General features: G+C 46.5%; 1 long non-coding RNA gene across 1 annotated transcript; it reads right to left on the bottom strand.

The window, feature by feature from the left end:
• Positions 1-17: 17 nt before the first annotated feature.
• On the bottom strand, positions 18-10,984 carry LOC148221888 (uncharacterized). Its single transcript, XR_015807196.1, has 4 exons — positions 9,016-10,984; positions 6,713-6,988; positions 5,731-5,982; positions 18-79 (listed from the first exon to the last, which is right to left on the bottom strand). It is a non-coding gene; the product is annotated as an uncharacterized LOC148221888 (long non-coding RNA).
• Between the last annotated feature and the right edge of the window lie 4,306 nt (positions 10,985-15,290).

The following is a 15,290-nucleotide window of genomic DNA, read 5'->3' as shown; positions in this document are numbered from 1 at the left end:
AAAGCTCCCCTCACTTGCCTTGCTCCAGGAGAAGTCAGTGAAACATCCTTTTCTCTCTGCAGCCCTTTGAACTATGCTCCTGAGTAGAGACAAAGGAAAAGAAGAGGGAGGAATTAATTCCAGGCTGTTGAGTGTGTTCCCTGCTCTAGCTTAGTTTGGAGTAGGTACACATAATAATAACATTTTAATAATAATTTAATTTATAATACGCCCCCCTGCCAAGGCACTCAAGGCACTACACAAACAATTAAAATATGATTATAATAAATAAACAGCAATAATTAAAACATCATAAACCAGACAATATTAGAGGCAAACCAAATGCTAAAAAGCAAAACAAAGCAGCATCTTTGGAGGGAGGAGATCCTTGCACAATTCATCTTCCAAATCTCCTGTTGATGTTAGATTGAAATTCTCCTGTGAAGCTGTTTCTGCATCTGCAAAGATTTTGGCAGTGTCACTGTCATTAAAAAAATGGATTTTATACTACCATAAATTAGCTAGAGTTTTGCAAGGCTGTAATAACACAGCATTCACTTTTGTTTGAATAAATTCAGATCTCAGTTTGCTCAGGAAACTCAGTTTATGGTGCCGAACTTGTGTTGACTGCACTGAGTTTGGGGAAAACACACACTCATACAGTCTGTGGTTTGTAAAATGTGCCTCATTATAGAAACCAGAAGGTATTAAAGATTTAAAACCAAACCCCAAAACTGAATGGCAGACCAGCCTTCTCCTGGCTGTCAGCTCCTCAGAGCCAATGGGATCGGCTTGTCCCAGTTTACACAACTGGAACCAAAAGACCTAAACTAACAAAAGAAGCAATCTCCCTCCAAAACAAATGAAATTCCAACTTGTGCCAGGAGAGAGCCGTGCACTGAACTCTAATGATTAAAGGAGACAGGCTCTGTCAAGGCAGAGGTGGAACTGAAACACAGCCAGTTGGTCCCTCCTCTGAAAAAACCTGGCACCAGCTCTCAGACAATTACATCCAGGATCCGTTCACTCGAGTGCCTCAGCTGATCTCAGTGGTTGTGGCAGCGCATGAAGGGAAAATCCTTCTCGCAAACCCAAACCACACAGGGATTTCTCCATACTAGGGAAAAAAAAAACCCAAACGAAACAAAACAAAACAAAACAAAACGTGTTAGGAAGATGAAGCTGGTGGTTTTCATCCAGCACAGAGAACCAGGAGGATGTTTTCCAGCTGGTTCTTCTGAGGTTTTGTTCTCATGTGTTTTACTTTCAGCTTCAGATTCAAGAATCTTAAAAATCAAGGGTATGGCAAATGACACCACGTGGTTCTCATACACAAAGCCATCTTTAGGGCTGGGTTCATTCAAAAAGAGCTTTCAAACGGGTTCATGAGCCTAAGTGCATGGTGCCACAACTTTGGAGGCAGGTAAAAGGCCTGCAGTGGAGAAACCACTACAGATTTTGGGCACAGAGTGAGTCCTTTCACTTGTTTCTATAATCTCCTATCAGGATCCTCTAAAAAATGAAATGAACCACAGATTCCTGGTTCCCTGCAGAGCCACCTCCAGGAATGGCCCCAGACTTTGCTGGAAGACTGTGCTGGAAAGGGACCTCTTCTTGTCTGTAGGAAGAAAAGTGCTTTCCAGGAGGGGCCCACATTATCTGGGTTGGGGGTTGTTTGTTTTTCCTCTGTTGAATGCAACCTCCTCCCCTTTACAGATTTCATGTCTGCATTAAGGCTCTACTGCCTTTCATAGAAATGGTCTTTCCTGGCTGCTCACCGTTTGAAAAGGAATTTCCAAGGGCAAGGGAATCTCATCACAAGCTCAAGTTCTGGCATCTCCCTTTATCTGGGCACAAGGACCATTCATCAATAAGTATTCCCACAGTTTTCCCAAATCCTTCACCCTGCATAGAAGTTATTGAGCAAATTTCAAATTTCCACTCCATGGAAGTAACTGGAAATTCATGGCTCTGGGGCTGCTCAATGGATGAGGTAGATCCCCCTTCTTCTCCAGTAGACAAGAGCGTTTGGACTCTAATTCCACAAAAATAGTTTCTGTTTTCTGTGGCAATGGAGTGCACTGAAACACAGAGAAGTTCATCCATGTCCTCTGCTCTTCCTCATGCTGGGCCACGTTTCAGCTAAAAGGTTCAGATTCTGGGATGAACCACAGGAAATTTGCATTCTGTTTTCTTCATCACTATCCTTCAAGTGTCCTGTGTGACCTTCAACAGGTGAATAAGACACAAACTGTCAAAAATGTCAGATATCTCTGCCCTTGGAATTCAAAGACATACAAGCATCTCATACCTTGAAGGACGTGGATTAGAGGTCTGTGCCTCAGTTTCCCTATGTACTTTCCTGCTTTTCAGGACAGATTGGACATCAATATGTCAGTAGCTTTTCTCCTCAACTTCCTCATTCACTCAGTCATCAGTATATTTAATTCAGATTTGGTCAATCATGAGATGGTGATTCTGCCCATGTCAGCATTTCACCATAGCAAAAGAACCTCACTAGGGGTTCTCCCTGGATTTATACTCAGGGTCTTTCCAGATGTCACTCAGGGTTCTGATTCATTTGGAAAGGCTCCCCAGCTCCTCCAAGACTGGAGTAGCTCCAGCAAAGGGGTTTGGGAGTCATTGGAAACTGCTTCAGAAGAGCACTCGCTGACACTTGAGAGCAGAAATGAGAAGACAGAGGTGGCAGAATTTATTTTATGACAAATCCTAAAAGGAAATTATGCAAAGTAATAAAATAAAGAAGAATTATAAATGAGGACAAGAAATGGGTGAAATATAGAATAAATTATGGGAAAGCAGGAAGGTAGGGGGGAAGAATTGAAGGCAGAAGTGCTGAGTTAAAGAATAATTATTAGAAACTGATGGATAGACTGAAGGGAAGAGGGCATTTGGGTTGGGGATTGGTACAAAAGGAAGCTGCACGTTTTTGTGCACAGCAGCATTAGCAAAGCATCTCCCTGTTAGGTGTGCCTTGGGGATGCATGGGGTGACAGCCACTATCCCTTATTTGGGTGCAAACCCATAAATCCGGGGACAAGGTTGCTCCTGCTTTGACCTACAGCCAAAATAAGCCAAACCTCAGGAATAAAAGGACTGGTCGGTCGGTGCTCAGGTGGTGCAGAATCCTGCAGGAGCTGCCGGCACGGGCACGGCCACCCTCCCTCCTGGCAGCAGTGCCTTGCTCCCTTCTCAGCATCCTCCCCCAGCCCCGCAGCGCCTGCCGGGGACGGGCTCTGGAAGGAGATGCTCCGCACAAAACCCCCAGCAGAGGTTCCCCGGTGAGAGCAGGAGGGGGGACAGGGCGAGCCGGGCTGCTCCGGGTTTGTCTGGGAATCCTTTGGAGAGTTGTGAGCCCCAGGTGCGGGGAGGGGGCGAGGGAAGCCCCTGCTCTGGCCAGGGACTCTCTCTGGGTGCAGCCGATGGCAGGAGGAGCTGGTCCCAGCCCCACGGCCCCAGCTGTCACTCTGAGCGATGAATTACATGCTATAAGAAGGTGTTGACAGGAGCAGCTGGACATCAGGGAGTGATGAAAAGGGAACAAAATTCATTCCGAGTTCAGACAGACTGGCTCGTTAGGGGCACCGGCGGCAGAGGCCACAGAAACACTGCTCCATCTCCTGGACATCCACTGCAGCGGCTCCCGGAGAAGCCGAGAGCCCCAGAGCCCCTTCCCGGTGCCGGTCCGTGTCGCCCCTTCCCGGTCGCAGCCTCCCGGTCCCATCCCGTGTGGCACCAGGGGACACACCGGAGCTCCCCCCTGTCCCCCTCCTCACCCAGCCCGGCCTGAGGAGTCCCCAAACACAGCACGGGATTCAGTCTGGGTATCTTCAAAGGGAACCTTTTTGTCCCTCTTGTTTGAGGCTGTGATTTGTATAAACTGTATGAGAGGGATGGGGGAGGCGGGACGGGAACATTTGGCATCAAAACAATTATCTCCATTTTAATGCAAACTAAACGACATGCTAAAGGGGAATTGTTTCGTACATATGTACAGCAAGTGAACATTAAACCACACGGCTAATAATTAACTGGCTCGGCATTACCCTAGCCGTGCGAAATGCAAGAGTGTCCCCTTACATTTAATGTACGGAGAAGTTTGAGGACACGGAGGTCCCGTATGAGATTATTCCTAAAGCTGTGAAAATAACAAAGATTTTTTTTTTTTTTCCTAAATAAAGCTACTTCTTGGCATCGAGAGAAGTTGGCAGAGAGAAAAAAGTGCCAGTGCTTCTCCCACCCCTTTCCTCCGTCTCTCCCTCCCTTCCTCCGACTCTCCTCCCTTTCCTGACTTCCACTTCTTTCGGCCGCTGGAGAAAAAGAATAGCAAATTCAGAGAAAATTTCATTGACGTTATTCAAAGAGTTTTTCATGGATTATTTACACAAGTGCTGTTCAAACAGCCTTTGTCTGAACATCCCTTGAAATCTGCACCCAATCCTTTCAGATTCAAAGCAATAGCTCAGGGGAGACAAAGGGGAGCGGCTGACATGGGTTTCCTCTGCAAGTGAATGAGAGGTCTGGCTAAACACAGAGGGCTTTGGGATCACAAGCTTCCTTTCAGCCTGGAAAATAAACACTGATCTGAGCCGGGCAGCTGTACCTCCGAGCAGCCTTCCCCATTCTCTGCCATGAACGAGTGGGGCGCACACCTGGCTGCCCATCCCTGGGCATGGCACCCCTGTCCTGCCCTGCTGCAGTGCTGCTGCTGTCCTAACCAGGAGTGCCAGCCCTGGGGACCCTGCCTGCACCATGGGGCCAGGGAGACCCAGCTCCTTGAGCCACCCAAACCCAGCCCTCTGTCCAAGGGAAGCTCCTCCTGGCTGTGATGGTGTCAGAACTAAATGTGCTCCTGCAAAAGCCATGAGTAGAAACAGAGAAAAGCAGAGAAAAGAAAGAGGGATGGTGAGAGGAAAAGGGGGGTGAATGAAGGCAGGCAAAGCTACTATAGAAATATTACAAGGTGCACCCATGTTCAACACTGACTCACAGCCCTCTCTCCATCCCAAAGCTTCTGCACAGCACTCCCTCTCTGCAGAGGAACAGCACTCACCTCCCTCTGACCTGGGAAACCAGGCACCACGTGAAATGCTTGAAATGCCCATAACAGGGTCAATTAAAATCAAGGGAGTAAGTGAAATATGTAAGAAAGGCCAAGTTCTGCCTTAAATTACACCCACAGCAATGACCAGCTGCGAGGCAGGGAAGGCAGCACAGCCCCTGCTCCTGCCACGCCTGCTCTCTGTCCTCTCTGCACAGCAAACACAGCATTAGGTACCTCCTCTTCAAATCTTCACAGCTTTTGGTTGTTACCTTTATTAGATTAAAACATTAAACCATCGTACACACATAGTTTGGTCAGTTCCTCTAAGTGCTCTCTGCACTCTTCGCTTACATCAAATATTTCTTGTTCCCTTCATTCTTCTTCCTAGCTCCTGTTTGTCTGTTTCTGCTTTCCTAACTCACCCAGCAACACAGTACCAAACATCAAAATAATCAACTTTTCTGCTTTGTTTTGCTTTGCTACATTGCAAAAGACCTGCCCCAAGTAACTGCCTTTGGATTTCAGTGGGAGGCCCTCGTCTGCTAGAACTGTCATCCTCCTCCTGCCTGTCAAAGTAAATCCTTTTCCTTCTCCACCTGTTTCTCCCTTCTTCCAGATATTCTCCTTCTTCCCTTCTGTCTTTCCCGCCACCACCATAAACCAAATATTTTCTTTCCCTGACTTACTCTCTTCCTTTCTCATCTTCATCTGTGTTCTGGATGTCTCCACAGGAGATGTGAACAGAAACACACGCCTTTAGTGCAAACTCTGAACACAACAGTCTTTTTTCCAGGTGCCCCAGAGGTCTCAGGCTCTGTCTCAGCTTTACCACTGGAGGCAGCAGAAATTGGTGGAACAAACCCTGTTTTGAGAGTAATGAACTTCGCTGGCTCATGGAGTCCTGGTGCAGGCACACAGAGATGCTCTCCAGACCACCACTGTTGTTAATAATAATAATAAAAATAATAATAATAATAATAGCAGTAGTAGTAGTAACAATAATAATAACTCTGGGTGTAGTTATCTATAAAAATGCTGAACCTCCTTTTGAACTCTGTTCAGCTTTCAGCATCACACCCTTGCAGGGCAGTGACTTCCAGCCCATCTGGGTGTTCATGAAGACGTAATAATCTTTTATTTTTCAGCAGCTCTGAACTGATCTGGCTTTCCAGTTTCACTCATCACTAGGAGACAGAGGAAGTAGAGCCCCCTGCAAGGCTGCTTTATCCCTTTGAGTCCCACACAATCCTTGAGTCTTGTTGAATTACCACTTTTAACTTTCCCAGAATGATGCTGCTTGTGAGTCACCTTTAGTGCTGAAGAAGTAGCCTCTCCTAGCAAGAAGATTAAAATCCTATTACTTGTTATTCATGTGTTATTTAATGATATTTTTTCCATTATGTATTTATTTATTTTTAAGTTACTTGCTTTGAATCTCGAGTTGGTGTTTTTAATATTAAGTCTACTTTCTAGTTTGTTTTTCTAATTGGAATAAAATGAAAATAGAATAGAATTTTTAGTGGTTATTTTTATATTTATTAAAGGTATGACAAAAGCAAATCTCAACTACTGATGACCAAACACCAGCAATGCAGCTGCACAAGATAAGAGCAACAAGGCAATAAAAAGCCCTAAAACTCCAGTGTGTCCCTCCTAGAGGCCCATTACCTCTCTCATAATGATTTGGCATCCAAGTGGTAGATATGAACTCTGGCTTGAGGACAGTCTCCTCTCCACACACAGGTTTCTCTCCATCCGTGGAGAAGGTGGGGTGAATGCATGTTCCATCAGTTTTTGAGAATGACAAACTCCACTTTGGGACAGGACATATCTTTTTGATGACTGGATGGCTCTGAAGATGAAATGCCACAACCTCATCTGACAGAGAGCTCACATCAGTGAGGAGATTCCTCTAAAAAATCTTTTCAGGGCCTGGAAGGAAACCTGAGAAAAATGGGTCTTATTGGTGAGATGAAGAGCCACATGGATGATGGATGAAAGGGAAATAAAGAGGGAAGAAGAAGAAGAAAGGAAATAAGGTGAATGCTCCAGAAGGAAAATGAGTCACTGAGATAGGTACCCATAAAGGTGGATCCAAGCAGAACCAGGGAAGTGGAAGGGGGTCAGATGGGAGATCAGAAAGGAAACTGCTGCAGAAAAGAGAAGATATGGCCTGGAAAGGAAGGAATGGAATGACAAGGAGGGAACAGCAGGAGAGATGAACAGAGAGATGAAGAGGCTTGGAGAGACAAAGGAAGCAAGAACAGGAGAGAGGAGAGGAACAAAAATGCCCCCAGAATGAGGTGCAGCACCCCTCCTGCATCTCTTGGATGCTTTTAACAGGTGCCTGGAAGAATCTTCATTTATCAGGAATTCAATTAAGTGGCATAGTCGTTATTAATTTTATAGGAATTATTTGTACAGGAAAGCCTGGAGCAAGGAAAGGCCTGCCGGAGCCATTTCTCCTGTCAACACCCTGGGTCAGGTAGGCACTGGCAGCGCAGTCTCACCAGTTGAGATATTAATGAGATGCCTCTAGGTGCAAATGATAGTTTAATAGGTGTTAGTTACCAGGAGCGCCCCTCGCCTGCACACGCCAGCACGCACAGCTCCTGACGAGGCTGCCTCCTTGTTAGAATAAGTAATTAGAATGTAGGAACACTCACTTTGACACTTTAATAAAGTGTCAGCCATCATCAATTTAGTATTTAATAAAAATAAAATTAATTATTTACCGCATTTTTTATAACATTATATTTAAAATACATATTCCTCAAATTTGGGGAATTTGAAATGAGGGACCTGCTAGGACACCGGTCCCAGAAAATAAGGTCCATGATTTCTTCTTGGGTTTTGTTTGCCATGTGGAGGAGGGACATTTTTATGGACAAGAAAATCCAGCAGCACTTGCAAAAGAAGTATTCTTATAAGGGAGAAGAGGTTTCCTCCTCCATCTTCTGAACCTCTCTGTGCTGCCTGAGACTAAGGATGAACTGAACAATTCCTGCCCAGACTGCCACTGCTGATGGCAGGCAGTCACTGCCAAGGAGTGGGGGAAAACACAACTTTGTTCTTATTTCATTGCTATAACAGTCTTCCAAACCAGGTGTTGGAAAGAAAACAGAAGAAACTGCTGAAAATGAAAGCATGCTTTAAGCCTGGAGGGAATCTGAAAGTTAAAACAGCTTAAATGAGTTTATTCCCTTCCTATCTCACCACCCCATGTTTGCCCTTTCTCAAGGTGCCCACCTGGCCAAGGGAAGCCCAGCACTGCTGTGCCAGGCTGGGACCTCAGGATGCAGATGGCATCCTGTGACAAAGCTGAACGAACTGGCCTGCAAGCTGCTCAGTGGTCCAGAAAAACAGTCTCTCCCCATCTCTGCTGAAACAAAGAGCAAGGTCCCAAGAGACCATGGCAGAGCAGAGCTATTTTGGGGTGCAGTCAGCCTTGTGTCCACAGAGCTGAGATGCTCTGTCGAGCCAGGGCTGTTTTGGAAAACAAAAGGCGAGAGGAAGGAGCAGAAGGAGGTGCCGAAAGTCCCTCCAGTCAAGGTGCCTTGGCAACACGGGGCAGAGGATGTCCCCAGATAATGCCCTGCTAACAAGGAATCCTGTCTCTGAGACCAAGGAGTCACTGATGAAAGCCTGGCAACAATTACTTAAATTGGAGCTGCAGTCCTCTTTCTCCTGGAGGGGGACAGTGATGCTGTTCTCTGTCTTTTGGGGTTCCTGCTGGGCTGCCTGCAGGCTGTTTGTCCCTGGGGCATTGCTCCTAGGGGGCTGTGAGTGTTGTTGCACATGCCTTAAAGAACCAGGAGATTTGTCCAGTGTCACCAGCCACCTCAGGCCAAGGCCAAGTTCAGCTTCTTGGGTTTTCTCTAGGCTGAAAAAGCTCTTCTCTGGGCACAGTGCATATTTTAGCCCAGGCATCAAAGGGATTTTCTGGGGGAAGGCAGATGAATGTCTCTTACCTCTGGGTTGGCTTGGTTGCATTCCCATTTTCTGGATCCTCAGCTGTCACATCTGGATCCTCATTCAGACTAGGGCCACATCCACCATGAAAAAGCAGATTATATCCCACAAAACCAAGGGAAATTAATAGTAACACCAAGTCACATCCAAACAGTTTTGCCAGGGTTAAAAACAAAAATTATACCCCTCTCTAAACCATTTCCTAGGTGATCTTTCCACAAAACATTCATGATATACAGACATACTCATCTAAGCAGCTGTAAAGCATCCTATGGACATCATCCTGGGGCTGAGCCCTGGGGGTGGCTGGGTGATGCCCAGCAAAGCACCAGCCTCAGGCTGGAGGGGCAGCAGCCAGAGTGGGGTGTACAGGGGGACCAGAGTGGGGTGTGCAAGGAACAAGTGGGGCTGGGAAAGCACAGAGTCCCCTGTGGCTGCTGGTGAGATCAGGGATGGGGTCTGGTGTGGGGACAGGCACGGTGCCCTGGAAAAGAGTGCCACGGTGTGTCTGTGAGAGTCCTCACAGCAAGGGGGAAACACAGCTGCTCCAGCTGTGCCCCCAGCATCCCCAGCACTCCCAGCAACCATGCCAGGAGCAGCCAGGAGCAGCATCCCATTGGGAAAAAACCTGTGCTGTAATCAAAGCCAGAGGAAATCTCCTGTGCTGCCTGCAGGCAGTGATCCCTGCAGCTGTAGCAGAATTCCTGCACTGCTGCCTGGGAAAAGTGAGCAAGCAGGGAGAGGTTCTGGGTAGCACCATGGGAAAGCCCTGCAAGGGGCAGCTGCTCATGGCAATGGGGCAGCAGAGAGACCTTGGCTTGCATCAAATGCTCTGCTATGAGCCCAGGTATGGATCAACTGCTCCTGCCCCCAGTACCCAGAGCGGGTCTGCAAGAGAGCCACGGGGGAGGGAGTGATGAGACAAAGGGGAATTCAAACTGACAGAGGCAGGTTTGGATCACATATGGGGAATAAATCCTTCCCTGTGAGAGTGGAGAGGCCCTGGCAGAGGTTGCCTGTGGCAGCCCCATCCCTGAAGTTGGATGGAGCTTGGAGCAACGTGGGATAGTGAAAGGCCTCCCTGCCCATGGCAGAGGGGTTGAAACAAGATGATATTTAAGGTCTCTTCCAACTCAAACCATTCCATGATTTTATGTCCTTAATGACATCTGAATGAGGGTAACACACTTGGGCACTTGCTTCCTCCTTCTCTGGGTCTTAATGATGACTGCCTGCCCCTACCCAAATTAAAAACCACGTGTGTTAGGGACTCAGCAAACCCTGTGCCCTGTCCCCCAGCAGATGAGGCCACTCTGCTGCCCCAAACACCAGCAGTGAAATTCACGGAGAATTTAGCTGATAGAGGTGAAGCAATCAGGGAGAAGCTTGGAGCTGAATCTGATTTTGTACTCCACAAAAGGCTTCCTGGGAAGCCTCAGAGCAGATAGGAACACCCAGAGCCTCTAAGAAAATTGTAGCTTGCAAACAAGTCCTTACTGGAAACCCTCAGTCCCCACAAGCAAAATGAGATCTCCAACACTCCCATTCTGTAGGAGCCAGCCAGGACATAACTCCTTGCAGAGTCTGCAAGGTGTTGCTGGGATGCAGGAGTGAAGGGAGGTCTAAAGGCACCCGGTGTGATGGCAGAGCAGGGCAGGCGGTCTGTGGGGTCCCAGCAGATGATGGGGAGCGCTCAGCTCCTGGCCCCGTGCAGGCAGAGGTGTTACCTCGGCGAGCAGCTCCGTGCAGAACAGCTCAGCAGCTGCCCACACTCGATTCTCAAAAATAACACCGCGTCATTTGTCACCGAGAGAGGCACCCGGCTCTTGAATGGGTAATGCTGGCAGCCTCCATCAATGTTTTCACAGGCGAATTCATACACTGACCTCCTCGGTGAAACTCGCAGCAAATGCCTGGAGTCTGGTTTACATCTGCCGTGGGATCCTGTTACATTCAGAACAACCCCTGTCAACGCTGAATCTGTAACAATCAATAAAGAGAGAGGGTTTGTTTGTTCATGTTTTGTTGGTTTGGGTTTTTTATGTTTTCTCATTCCTAATTGTGTTATTTTGCTACTCCAAGTTTTGCAAGTTTTGCAATTGCCTCCCTCCTCCCCTTCTTGTTTTCTTTTAGGACAAGCTGTCATCTTTTCACATCTTTTCACCAGGCCATTGCAAATGTAAAACTGTAAATTGCAGGACTGTGCAAATAGCACTAATAGCATTTGCATAAAAATTGGTTGCAAAGAGCAATTAGCACTTCATTAATAATCAATGAAGGGCCAATTTACACATTGCCCAAAAGCAAATTGTAAATTCAATTTTGTCTATAACTGAGCATTTGGTGCTGGGCAACTGTACAATGGTGCCAGGAGAGACCAGCACAGCACTTTTAGAGCCAAACCTCCCGTGAGCTCAGGTTTTCAGTGATCCCCAGCACGGCCCTTTCAGAGGCCAAGCCAGCACCCCCATCCCAATGAAGGGAACTCCAGGAGGTTGATTTGTTCAGAGGAAAAGCACAAATGTCTGCATGCTACCAGTCCTGCTCAGATACACCCCAGTGCCAAAACCATGGATACTGCTTGTAGGGAAGCCTTGGTCCTGCCCAAACACACCTTGCAGTGATGCTGAGGGGAAGGGGAGATGCACCAAGGACATCAGAGAGGTGTCATCACCTCTGTACCAAAACCTGATCATCCTCCCTCTGTAGTTCCTGCTACTGCTCTACAAGTGACAGCAGAACTCTTCCCTTTGCCTCTAGGTGAAGGCCTAACATAATCCTTGTGGGTGAAGGATTCCTACAAAGCCAATTCATCCAGTGTCCCCTTTGTCACTGCCACCCACACGTGACCTTTCTGGGACATCCCAGATTTCTGGGACATCCCAATAAGGTCAGAAAGACTCAACAGCCCCTGCTTTATCACTTTGATTTCGGTGTCCCAGAAGGGTTCCTAGTCCTGGTTTGGCCATTGGGCCACGCATCCCCCCAGCTCTCCCCTGGAGAGGAGGGGTGGTATCCAGTAAACCAGGGCAGCTTAACCACAGCAACAACTTTCCCAGCCCCAAATTCTTTGCTATCTCATCCTCCACTTAAAAGGCACAGCCAGCTCCGTTTCATGAGCAGAGCCTGACTCTAAACCACTTGACATCTGAAGTTTTCTTATCACATTTAGCATGGATCTCATGAATCTGGAGAAAAGCTAGACGATCATTTAGCAGGGGTTGGTCGCTTTATCTATTTTCCATAATAATTTGAATATTATTACAATGGCACCTTTCATCTGGGGATATACATGCACTTTACATATGTTACATTAATTTCACCGATGAGCTGGGGAAGCACTCCTTATCCCTATTGTGCACACGAGGAAATGGAAGCACAGAGATGATGTACTGCTTGCCCAGTATCACACAGGAAGTTTCTGACAGAGCCAGGAATAGAAATCACATCTCCCATGTCTTATGCAGAAGAATATCTTTATGTCCCTGCCCAGTAACTGAGCCCTTAATCCAGACTAAGACACCCACACAGAACCCACTTTGCTGAGAGCAGCACAGACACCCAGAAATGGCAGTGCCTTGCTCTGGGAGGAGACTTGACTGATCCAAAATTTCCCCCACCATGAAGGGTGGAAATGTCCTTTGCAAGGAGCAGCTTTAGGGGCTCAGAGGGAGGGAGGCTGGCTCTGAGAGTGGTCTCCATCTGAAGTGGATGTTATTAGTTGGTGTAAGCAGATGCTCGACGTGGGATGCTCAGAACTTCTCATTTTTCACCCAGCAACGTCCCTGCTCCCTTTTTCCTGCCTGTTCAATCCACCTTTACCAAGAGATTGAATTTACAATGGACTTGAACACATTTAAATCCATTTATTGCAAAATTACTTTTCAATAATTACATCATTGTGCCGACTGTATTGCATAATGAAATTAGCATGAGAGATATTAGAAAGAATATAAAATTATAAGACATATTGAAATACCTCTTTCCCCGTCTGCCTTAGCACAACCCATAGCTTAACTGGAAAACGAGCACTGCTCCTGGATGGGATTTAAATGCATCAAGTGTAATTTTATAATGTTTTTTATATAAATTAATTATAATGGTTATTGCTGCTTTACATTATTAGATTGAAATTTGCCTCCACTTCAGTGCATTAAAAGAAAGCTGCACCCATTTTGCTCTGCAATGCCCTGAAAGTTCTTGTGGCATGGAGCCATCCTGCCCACTCTGACACCATCAACACATCTGAGGTTAAAAGCTTTGGGCTTGTGTGGGACTGGCACTGCCCACCATGGATCCCAAACCCACAACCAGAGCCTTGGGAGCAGGCACTGGGGACCTTTGCCTGGGATGGGACATTGCAGCCCTTCCAAACCCTGCTTTTTCTGCTCCATCTCTGAGCAATAATAGGGATGCTCAGGCTGGTTTTAGCAATCCCACCTTAACTGTTCAACTGAAAATAATTGGAGGTAATAAATCCATTGCCAAATCCATGCCATGGCACAGGTGAAGTGTCTAACTCAGGGCAGGCACAGCCCATTAGCTGACCATGGGCTGCTGGTGTGTGTGGGAGCATCTCTGGAAGAGCTGGGACCATCCTCAGGAAAAGCTCTCCTTTGAAAAAAGAGTCTGGGCACCGTGCAGTGATTCCTTTGTCATATCTCCACATTCACATGTTGTTTTCCTGATCCAGTTTCTGGGCTGTACCTGCCAAGCCAGCAGAGGAGAGGAGGCAGGGAGCTATGGGGGGGTTAACAAACCTCTGGCTACGCTGGACAAACCACAGTCATGCAAAGCACAATGAAGACACAGTGATATGCTTTTACTGCCTCTTAATCCTCAATAGAAGTCTACTAATATTCAATTTGTGACATTATTTGCACATTGAATTAATCCAGAAACTAAAGGGCTAATGAGTTATGGAAAGTAGCACACGGTTTAATTGCAACAACAAGGGCCTGCCAGCCTCCCTCCAGTCAGGAATGCCTGGGTAAAAATAAAATTCTGCATGCACTGGTACACACCAGATGGGCAGGGAACAGCAAACTAAACAATGTGAACTATCTGAATGACTGTTCTTTTAAATGCCCTAAGTTTTCCTTTTTTTTTTTCCAGGCATGCACCTGATGAAACAACATTCATTAAACAGAACACAAAAAAGTCAGGATGACCAAAGGAAAAAAAAACTGACCATGAAAATAATCATAGAATCATTTAGGTTGGGAAAAATCACAGAGTCCAGTTGTTAACCCAGCAATTCCAACTCCATGACTAAACCAAAACCCTGAGTGTCACAAATTCCTTATAGAAAGACACGAGGTCTCTAAGGGATATGTTGAAAGCAAGAGAAGTCAGCTGAAGAGCTTGAAATGAAACAGAATGAAAAGGACAGTAGGTATTTTCAGCATATGATGCCACCAGCCCTTAGCAAAAGCTGCTCCTTCACTCAGTGTGCTCAACCCTCAGCACAAGACTTACCCTGAGCAGGACCCACAGCCCTGGTCCACACTCAGATGAGTGAGAATTAGGGCTTAAGAGTCAATTTGCAGAATAGAAACAATCATAAAACTTTTCCCCTCCTCAAGCTCTCTTTTCAGCCTGCTCTGCAGGAAAGGTCTCTCCACTGTTTCACACATTTCTAGAAAAACTGAATTTCCCAGAATGGTCCCAGCTTTCAGTCAGTAGCACAGCACAGTTACATTCTATGCATACACCTGTTTTGAGGCCAAATAATCTGAAGGAAGAAGCTGCAATCTGCAATGAAGCTGATGGAAAGTATGAGGAGGAAAAAGAGCAGGCTCCTGCCTGGTTGGCTGCCATTTCAGATGATTTAAAGCTCTTCCCCAAGCTTTTTACTGTGAAGAAAAGCCAGGAAAACCATCTTCTGCGTGGACTTGTAGAAACTATCCCTCAAATCTCTGTGTGGCAGAACCTCAAATATTTCTGTTATGTTCATGGTATGGAAAGCTGGCCTTCTTTAAGGTTCCTCCAAATCTGGCCTAACACATAAAACAGCAAATTCAGCAAACCCAGACAAAAAGCCTCCTTTTCCCTGCTGAGCTTTGTTAAGGGTCAACCCAAGCCAGTAGCTCCTGCATTTGTTTCCCTGCTGCTGCTTTCCCCAGCTGCTGGAACAAAAGCAAGATGGAGCTGCCAGTGAAGAGGGCTGGAGACCCTCATCTCAGATAGAGCCAGGAGCTCAGGAGTTTGCACTGTTTAATAGAAAAAGTGAATAAATCTAAACAGCACTTAATTTATTGATGAAGTAAGAAAG

Source organism: Sturnus vulgaris, chromosome 16 (genome assembly GCF_052056855.1).
Source record: "Sturnus vulgaris isolate bStuVul1 chromosome 16, bStuVul1.hap1, whole genome shotgun sequence".
Classification (NCBI taxonomy): Eukaryota; Metazoa; Chordata; class Aves; order Passeriformes; family Sturnidae; genus Sturnus; species Sturnus vulgaris.
Note: the sequence above shows the minus strand (reverse complement) of the source record. Positions and strands in the feature narration are given on the sequence as shown.